The sequence below is a fragment of the Oncorhynchus gorbuscha genome, linkage group LG21 (assembly GCF_021184085.1).
Source record: "Oncorhynchus gorbuscha isolate QuinsamMale2020 ecotype Even-year linkage group LG21, OgorEven_v1.0, whole genome shotgun sequence".
NCBI lineage: Eukaryota > Metazoa > Chordata > Actinopteri > Salmoniformes > Salmonidae > Oncorhynchus > Oncorhynchus gorbuscha.
In genome coordinates this window covers 51,200,121-51,207,943 of record NC_060193.1, presented here as the reverse complement: position 1 = coordinate 51,207,943, position 7,823 = coordinate 51,200,121, and the positions used below count along the sequence as shown (strand labels likewise).

General features: G+C 43.3%; 1 pseudogene; it reads right to left on the bottom strand.

The window, feature by feature from the left end:
• Window positions 1-1,675: 1,675 nt before the first annotated feature.
• The window catches only part of LOC124007810, a 48,970-nt pseudogene continuing 42,822 nt past the window's right edge, over window positions 1,676-7,823 (bottom strand).

The window sequence follows — 7,823 nt, the reverse complement described above, 5'->3', positions numbered from 1 at the left end:
TGTTCTTGGGGACCTTCAATGCTGCAAAAATTGTTTGGTACCCTTCCTCAGATCTGTGCCTCGACATAATCCTGTCTCGGAGCTCTACTGACAATTCCTTCAACCTCCTGGCTTGGTTTTTGCTCTGACATGCACTGTCAACTGTGGGACCTTACATAGACAGGTGTGTGCCTTTCCAAATCATGTCCAGTCAATTGAATTTACCAGAGGTGGACTCCATTCAAGTTGTAGAAACATCTCAAGGATGATCAATGGAAACATGAGTCTCATAGCAAAGGGTCTGAATACTTATGTAAATAAGGTATTTCAGTTTATTTTCAATGTATTTTCAAACATGTCTGTTTTTGCTTTGTCATTATGGGGTATTATGTGTGTAGATTGCTGAGTTTTTCAAATGTATTAATCCATTTTTGAATAAGGCTGAATAAGGTTTGTGGAAAAAGTCAAGGGGTCTGAATACTTTCTGAAGGCAGTGTATGTATTGTTATTTAGTATAAAGTCAGTTATAGCTAATACTATTCTTATCTTGTTCATACCTTCAAAAGTAGTGATTGTAGTGAATTGAGAAATATTCTGAAAATACATTAGGAACAAGGTCATAGGTTTTAAACTGACTGTCAAATCATAGTCTTTAGATGTCAGTCCCATGCTGTACCTCTATACCTGGATAGCTGACAACAGATTTAATCATGTCTAAATTATGGCTTAATGAGGAGTTAAGTAACAACATTTAAATAATCATTATTACATGAATTCAAATATTATTACAATTACCGGTACATAATACAAATATGAAAAAATGATAATAGGTTGTACGGTTTGACTCAATGGAACTTGATGACAAAACCAAAATTCCCTTGCTTACTGTGTTTGCCTATGGGGGGTTATTGTTTATTGCCCATTTGTGCTGTTGCTGAGCAACTATTGCTAGGTAATCATGGAAATTATTCTCTGGAGTTCAACAGACATAATAACCTACTATAATGACATAATTTGAGTAGTTAATTGAGCACATAAGTTCAGCCTACTGCATGATTTGAGCCAGTCAACAAGCACTCAGAGAACATGTTTATTGAAAAAGCTCATTGAAATCAGCCAGAAGTGCTACCCAGACTGTTCGTGTGTCTCCCCACCTCTAGGTGGAGCCACTGACCTTGTTTTGCAGGCAGTCCTCTCTTTGGTGGCAGGCAGGTTAGGGTGTAAATTGGTCCTGTCTTCCCACCTCACAAAAGACGTGTATGGATTAAAGCACAGGGATATGAAGTCAGTTCATCGATACTATGCATATACTGTAGTACTGTACAGTATAATACGTGTATTACATGGCTTCTGATCATGGTGTTTATTTCTGATGGAGGGAAGGAAAGGGGTTGGGAAGGGTATGCCTGCTCGCAACAAGGTATTGTGGGTAGGCAGTTGGGAAACACTACTGATCAATTAAAAGCGGGGGAGCTGTGATGTAAGGTTGCCAAGCAACAGCAGGGGAGAATCTGCCGGCAGGATCAGCAAAGTGTTTTGAGGCAGTAAGGGCGGCGGTAATCTCAATCTCTCTCCCTCTGTATACAGCTCGTATACAGTATGTCTCCCAGCTGCCTATTGACCAGACCAACATGCTAACAATAGATTGCATAACGCAACAGTTCCATCTGACTGAAAATATTCTGTGTACAAAGAATGTGTTCCAAAATCGGTTTTATTTTTGAAATCTTGATTTTGTGTTTTGTGGTCACATCTTTGGTTCGAACAAAAAATGTCACTTGTCACACATTTGCAAATGTGTACATTTCAGTGTGACATGAAGTTCAACCACATGGATGACCCCTTCAAACCAGACATCCAGCCATCGTCATACCTTTCTCTTTTAAGCTATGCTCTATCAGAAAGTAACAGGTGTGTAAAAACAAATATGTTCTTTATTCTATAGAATGTTTCCATTCATGTTAGCAGATGAGCTGATACTAGTCCTGACCTGCATGCCCTTCACTAACACACTACCTGAAGGGAAAATGGCTGCCAATTGCTTTATGGTTCATATCTACAGAAATGTGGACCATACGAGTGTTTCATGTGTCAATGTGTGCAGAATGTAAAACAAGTTGTAGAAAAAATGGCAACCTTAAACTTACTTCAAAAAGCAACAGTAGCTACAGTAGAAGCACTATTTATGATACTTGTAATACAAGTCAACTGTAGACCCCCAGACACACACACGCTCACATAATACCCTTTGGGGGTGGCCATTAAAAGCTAAACAAGTGCTCTTACATCAAATGGAAGTGTGATGCATACTGTGGGTCTATATAGTACACCATACTATTTATAAATGGAACCAAATCACTATGTTGAAAGAATCAGGCTTTGAATTAAAGTCATTAATGAACTATGAGTACAGTGTGCAGCACAGACGAGTGCTAAACTCAATGCCAGGTGTCAAATGCACATATTATAATGGATTTAGACACCGTTGAAAAAGACCATCAATATGTTCCCTTTATTATATTTTTGTTAGTCACCTTTCTTTCGACAGAAACAAGGAGTGGAGAGAGAGAGAGAGGGAGAGAGAGAGGGAGAGAGGGAGAGAGAGAGAGTGAGAGGGAGGAGAGAGAGAGAGAGAGAGAGAGAGAGAGAGAGAGAGAGAGAGAGAGAGAGAGAGAGAGAGAGAGACACAGAGAGAGAGAGAGAGAAAGAGAGATTAAAATACATCTGTCAGACACATTGCTTTGTGACAATGAAGGTCTACGAAGATGAAGAAGATCCCATTGAATCCCTCCCAATGGATCTGTTGACATACATTCAGGATCTCTGTGTCCGTGGGCGTGTTCATAGAAACAGCGTGGGGAGAACAACAGCAAATCATATAGAGGTACAAGATATATCTTTGCCAAGTGTCACGGATGATAAGTTGTGGAATTAAGCGTGTGCATAATGTAATGTTCACGTGATAAATAACCTTGCCTGAGATCTGAAGACCTGGGTTAGCTCCCAGAGCTACGTCCCAGACCTTACCTCAGCGGGCTAGCACAGTCTTGTGGTGTGCAGGAGACCCGGTTAGTTACATATACAGTATCTATGCTTATTCCCAGAAGGATACACGAAAACTGCGGCCTGAGCACAAAGAGTTCTGGGAGTAACAAAACGCATGTGGTGTTAGGATTGGAACATGGATTTGTTAAGTAGCTGAGTTTTGCTGTACATTGTGTTCTTAAAACCGTGAAAAGAAGTGGACACATTCTCACAATTACACGATAAAACATTCCTTACCATAAAAAAAAAAGAAGTTATACAAAAATGCAAGAACCTTAAGTAACACGGCGACCGTTATTCAAGACACTGGATGTATGATGGTAGCAGCAGCACTAGCTACAGAAAACTTCACAGTATACACAGGTGTGTCAGATAGTAACACTCAACAGAAAATCACAAGCGGTTTCGCAGCGGCTTTTTGAGTCGCCGTCTTTCACTTACTCCTGGCAGTGATACATAACAATAATCTTCCGCTGCCTTGTTACTATGTAACCCCCTGGAACAGTCCCCTTAAATGGCTCCAAACCTGCTCTCTGGCCTCAGCCTTAGCTAGCTACATATCAGTTTGGCCTAGCACCCAACACCACCACACACCCTACACCAACACATTAGCATTTAGCATTTAGCATACATCGATAATCCAAAACTGTAAACAAGTTTCCCTTCAAAGCAAACGTCTCAGTACTCATCATTTCTCCTCTTGTTCACTTGTTTATTTTGCTCTCTTAGCTCTTTCTCTCTGTCCTCTTTCTCCCTCTGTTCTTTCTCATATTTGTCCTTTTCCGACTTTGTGGCACTGTTGTACGAAGGCAGCGAGGCGGTGGAGGACGTCATGTCCATTTTCTCTGTGGAGGTGGAGTTGTCCGCAAACTTCCCTATCACCAGCACCTCCTTGTCCTCCAGCTCGCACATCATGCTGCCTTTAGGCTGCTCCTTGTAGAACTCTGCTGCTTTCTTCAGGGCGAGTCGGGCCAGGTAGCGCCTAAAGGACCTCTGGATCACCACGGCAGACATGTCTTCCTGCTTACGCCGCAAGGTACTGGTGATGGGTTCGTAGGAGACTTTGGAGGGGTTGGAGGCCATGAAGCGCTCCTCCATCTGGCCCCGGAGGAGGTCCAATCCTTCGCCCTCTCCCAGGACACGCTTGGTGAAGGCAAACAGGATGTCAAGGCAGTGGATGCGCTCCCCGCTGACCATGGGCAGATCCATTTTGATCAGCTGGATGTGGTTGGGCTTGGCCATTCGCAGTGGTGGGTCCAAAGCGTCTGCAAAGTCCGACAGCTTGTCGTACTCCACGAACTGCGTGGCGTCCGGGTCGAAGCGCTCCCACACCTCGTAGAACATCTCAAAGTCGTCCTCGCTCAGCGGCTCGGCCGACTCCTCGGTGGCCACGCTGAAGTTCTCCAGGATGACGGCGATGTACATGTTGACCACGATGAGGAAACAGATGATGATGTAGCTGACGAAAAAGAACATGGCCACTGGCGGGTTGCCGCAGTTTCCCCGGTACAAGGTGCCCGGGTGCTCCATCTGGCTGTCACAGTCGGGCTCCTTCTTGTTGAGGATGGGCGCCAGGAGGCCGTCCCAGCCCGCTGACGTGGTGATCTGGAACAGGCAGAGCATGCTGTTGCCGAACGTCTCGAAGTTGAACATGTCGTCGATTCCCGCCTCGTGCTTGACGTAGGCGAAGTTGGACATGCCGAAGATGGCGTAGATGAACATGACCAGGAAGAGCAGGAGGCCAATGTTAAACAGGGCAGGAAGTGACATCATCAAGGCGAACAAAAGCGTCCGGATGCCCTTGGCGCCCTTGATGAGACGGAGGATGCGGCCGATTCTGGCAAGTCGGATGACTCGGAATAACGTTGGGGAAACAAAGTACTTCTCAATCAATTCTGATAAAAACATACCTGTAAGGACAGAGACAAAAACCACACCAATTAAACACATACAATTTCTTAGTTACAACTCCAAACATTCTGAATTCTACATTTAGATTCAAACAACTACAAAGGGTCGGGGTTCTTACCTACGATTGAAAGTATGACAACGACAAAGTCAAACACGTTCCAGCCAATGGTGAAGTAGTAATGGCGGAGGGATATCATTTTGAGCGTACACTCCCCAGTGAAGAGCACTATAAAGACAAAGTTAATCCAGTGGAGGATTTTTTCCCTCTCTGGTGTCTGGTCATCCTCTTCCACCATCATAGTGACCATGTTGAGGCAGATGAGGATCATGATGACAATGTCAAAAGCCTGCTTCGTTACGAAGTCAAACACACAGCCTTGGAATGCATTCTAGAACGGAAAGACAGATGAAGGGAGAGAGAGAAACAGATGTAGAGAGCGATAGAAATATATATATTTTTAATGATCATTATAGTGAGAATTCAAACTACATATTGATTTACAATATTTGTTATTTTGCTATGAGAAATCAGTCTTAAATATTCATTCTTAATCAGTCTTGAATATTTGAGCTACTGTTTGTTTGAATGGTTATTGTAATATCAATAGGTGTCAATATCAGTGTCAAACCGTTGGCCTGGGAATAGGCTTCTGGGGCTTCTTGGAGCCGAGCTTCTTCATGGCATTGTAGTACTTCTTCTGTTCCTCTGTCATGAAGATGTCCTGACCTCCAAAGTAAAGGGAACAATAAAAAACCTGGTAAAAACCCAACACATGTACACCCAGAGCATGTCTGTCTGTCTGTCTGTCAGTCAGTCAGTCAGTCAGTCAGTCAGTCAGTCAGTCAGTCAGTCAGTCAGTCAGTCAGTCAGTCTGTCTGTCTGTCTGTCTGTCTGTCAGTCAGTCAGTCTGTCTGTCTGTCTGTCTGTCTGTCTGTCTGTCTGTCTGTCTGTCTGTCTGTTGGTCTGTCTGTCTGTGTCTGTTTCTCTATCTGTCTGTTGGTCTGTCTGTTGGTCTGTCTGTTGGTCTGTCTGTTTGTGTCTGTTTCTCTGTCTGTCTGTTGGTCTGTCTCTCCCTCTCTGTGTGTGTCTGTCTGTCTCTCGCTCCAGTTTCTTTCAGTCATTATTAGCTCAGGGCAAGGCACCCTTTTCAGATCTCTCTTTCTCATCCCTCTCTTCTCTCGATATCTCTCATGCTCCTCTTTCTCCTTGATCTGTCTTTCTTTCTTTTTCTCTTGTCTCCTCTGTCTCTGTATTATGGAGACTGCATTCACAGTGTTAGCTCTCTTAACAACTGGAAGGTGAATGTGTGTGTGTCTGACTCATATGCCTGCTGTATTATGAATCATCTCTCAGCTAGCAGCAGGTTAGCTGAGAGATGTGCTAACAATATCGCAGTGTAAAAGAACACCTGGTCACTACTGCACAACTAATCAAATGGCAACCCAGACTATTTGCATTGCCCCCGCCCCGCCCCCCGCCCCGCCCCGCCCCCTCTTTTTATACTGAAGACGTATCTTTTTCTTCTGTTGGTTGAAGTTGTCAATGATGACACCAATGAAGAGGTTGAGAGTGAAGAAGGAGCCAAAGATGATGAAGATGACGAAGTACAGATACATGTAGAGGTTCTGTTCATATTGGGGCTGAAGTTCCACCTGAAACACACACAAGAAAGATATACAGTAAAATGTCTAATCATATTCAAGTCAAACCCTTATTGACAGGTCATTCCTAAGGGAAAAAAACACTTGTATTTTTATACAAAAGCCACGAAAACCCCATCAAATGTCAGCTCAAAACCTTAAATGCAAGAGTCAACCTGACTTTAAACTGTCAGCCATTCACCATGACCAGAGCCCCAAAGAAACACTTACATTACGAGAGTCCACAGCTGCGTACATGATGTCCATCCAACCTTTGAACGTTGCCTAGGAGCAGAGAACAGAGAGCAGAATGAGTTTCTCTCTGAGGGGTCACTCTCGAGTGGTTACTTACATCTGACTTCCCTGTTCCCTAGCTGCAGCCCTGCAGTCAGCCTCCGCTTCACTACTTTTACTTAAGGAGAGCTATTTTGGTAGCAGGTAGAAAATATGAAATGAACACTCTGTGAAAGGTGCATAGCTACAGGTGAAGTCGGAAGTTAACATACACCTTAGCCAAATACATTTAAACTCAGTTTTTCACAATTCCTGACATTTAATCCAACTAAAAATTCCATGTCTTAGGTCAGTTAGGATCACCACTTTATTTTAAGAATGTGAAATGTCAGAATAATAGTAGAGAGAATGATTTATTTCAGCTTTTATTTCTTTCATCACATTCCCAGTGGGTCAGATGTTTACATTCACTCAATTAGTATTTGGTAGCATTGCCTTTAAATTGTTTAACTTAGGTCAAACATTTCGGGTAGCCTTCCACAAGCTTCCCACAATAAGTTGGGTGACTCTTGGTCCATTCCTCCTGACAGAGCTGGTGTAACTGAGTCAGGTTTGTAGGCCTCTTTTCTCACATGCTTTTTCAGTTCTGCCCACAAATGTTCTATAGGATTGAGGTCAGGGCTTTGTGATGGCCACTCCAATACCTTGACTTTGTTGGAAAGTGCAGGTTTTCCTCATGTTTTGTTCACTCAATGTAAATTAACATTATATACACATGTCATAATAACTACACTTTTAAACCAGATTGAAAGCATAATCTTCCTGAGCAATGTAAAACGGCAACAGACAACTGTCCCACTCACCACTTGCAACAAGGCCAAGTACCCGGCCCCGACATTATCAAAGTTGATCTTGACATTCTTCCATCGGGCGCTGTCATTGGCCAGGGCCAGACAGTCGCTCTTGTTGTTGACCACCTCGATGGGAAAGGTCTCGTCGTTGGTGGTGTTGAC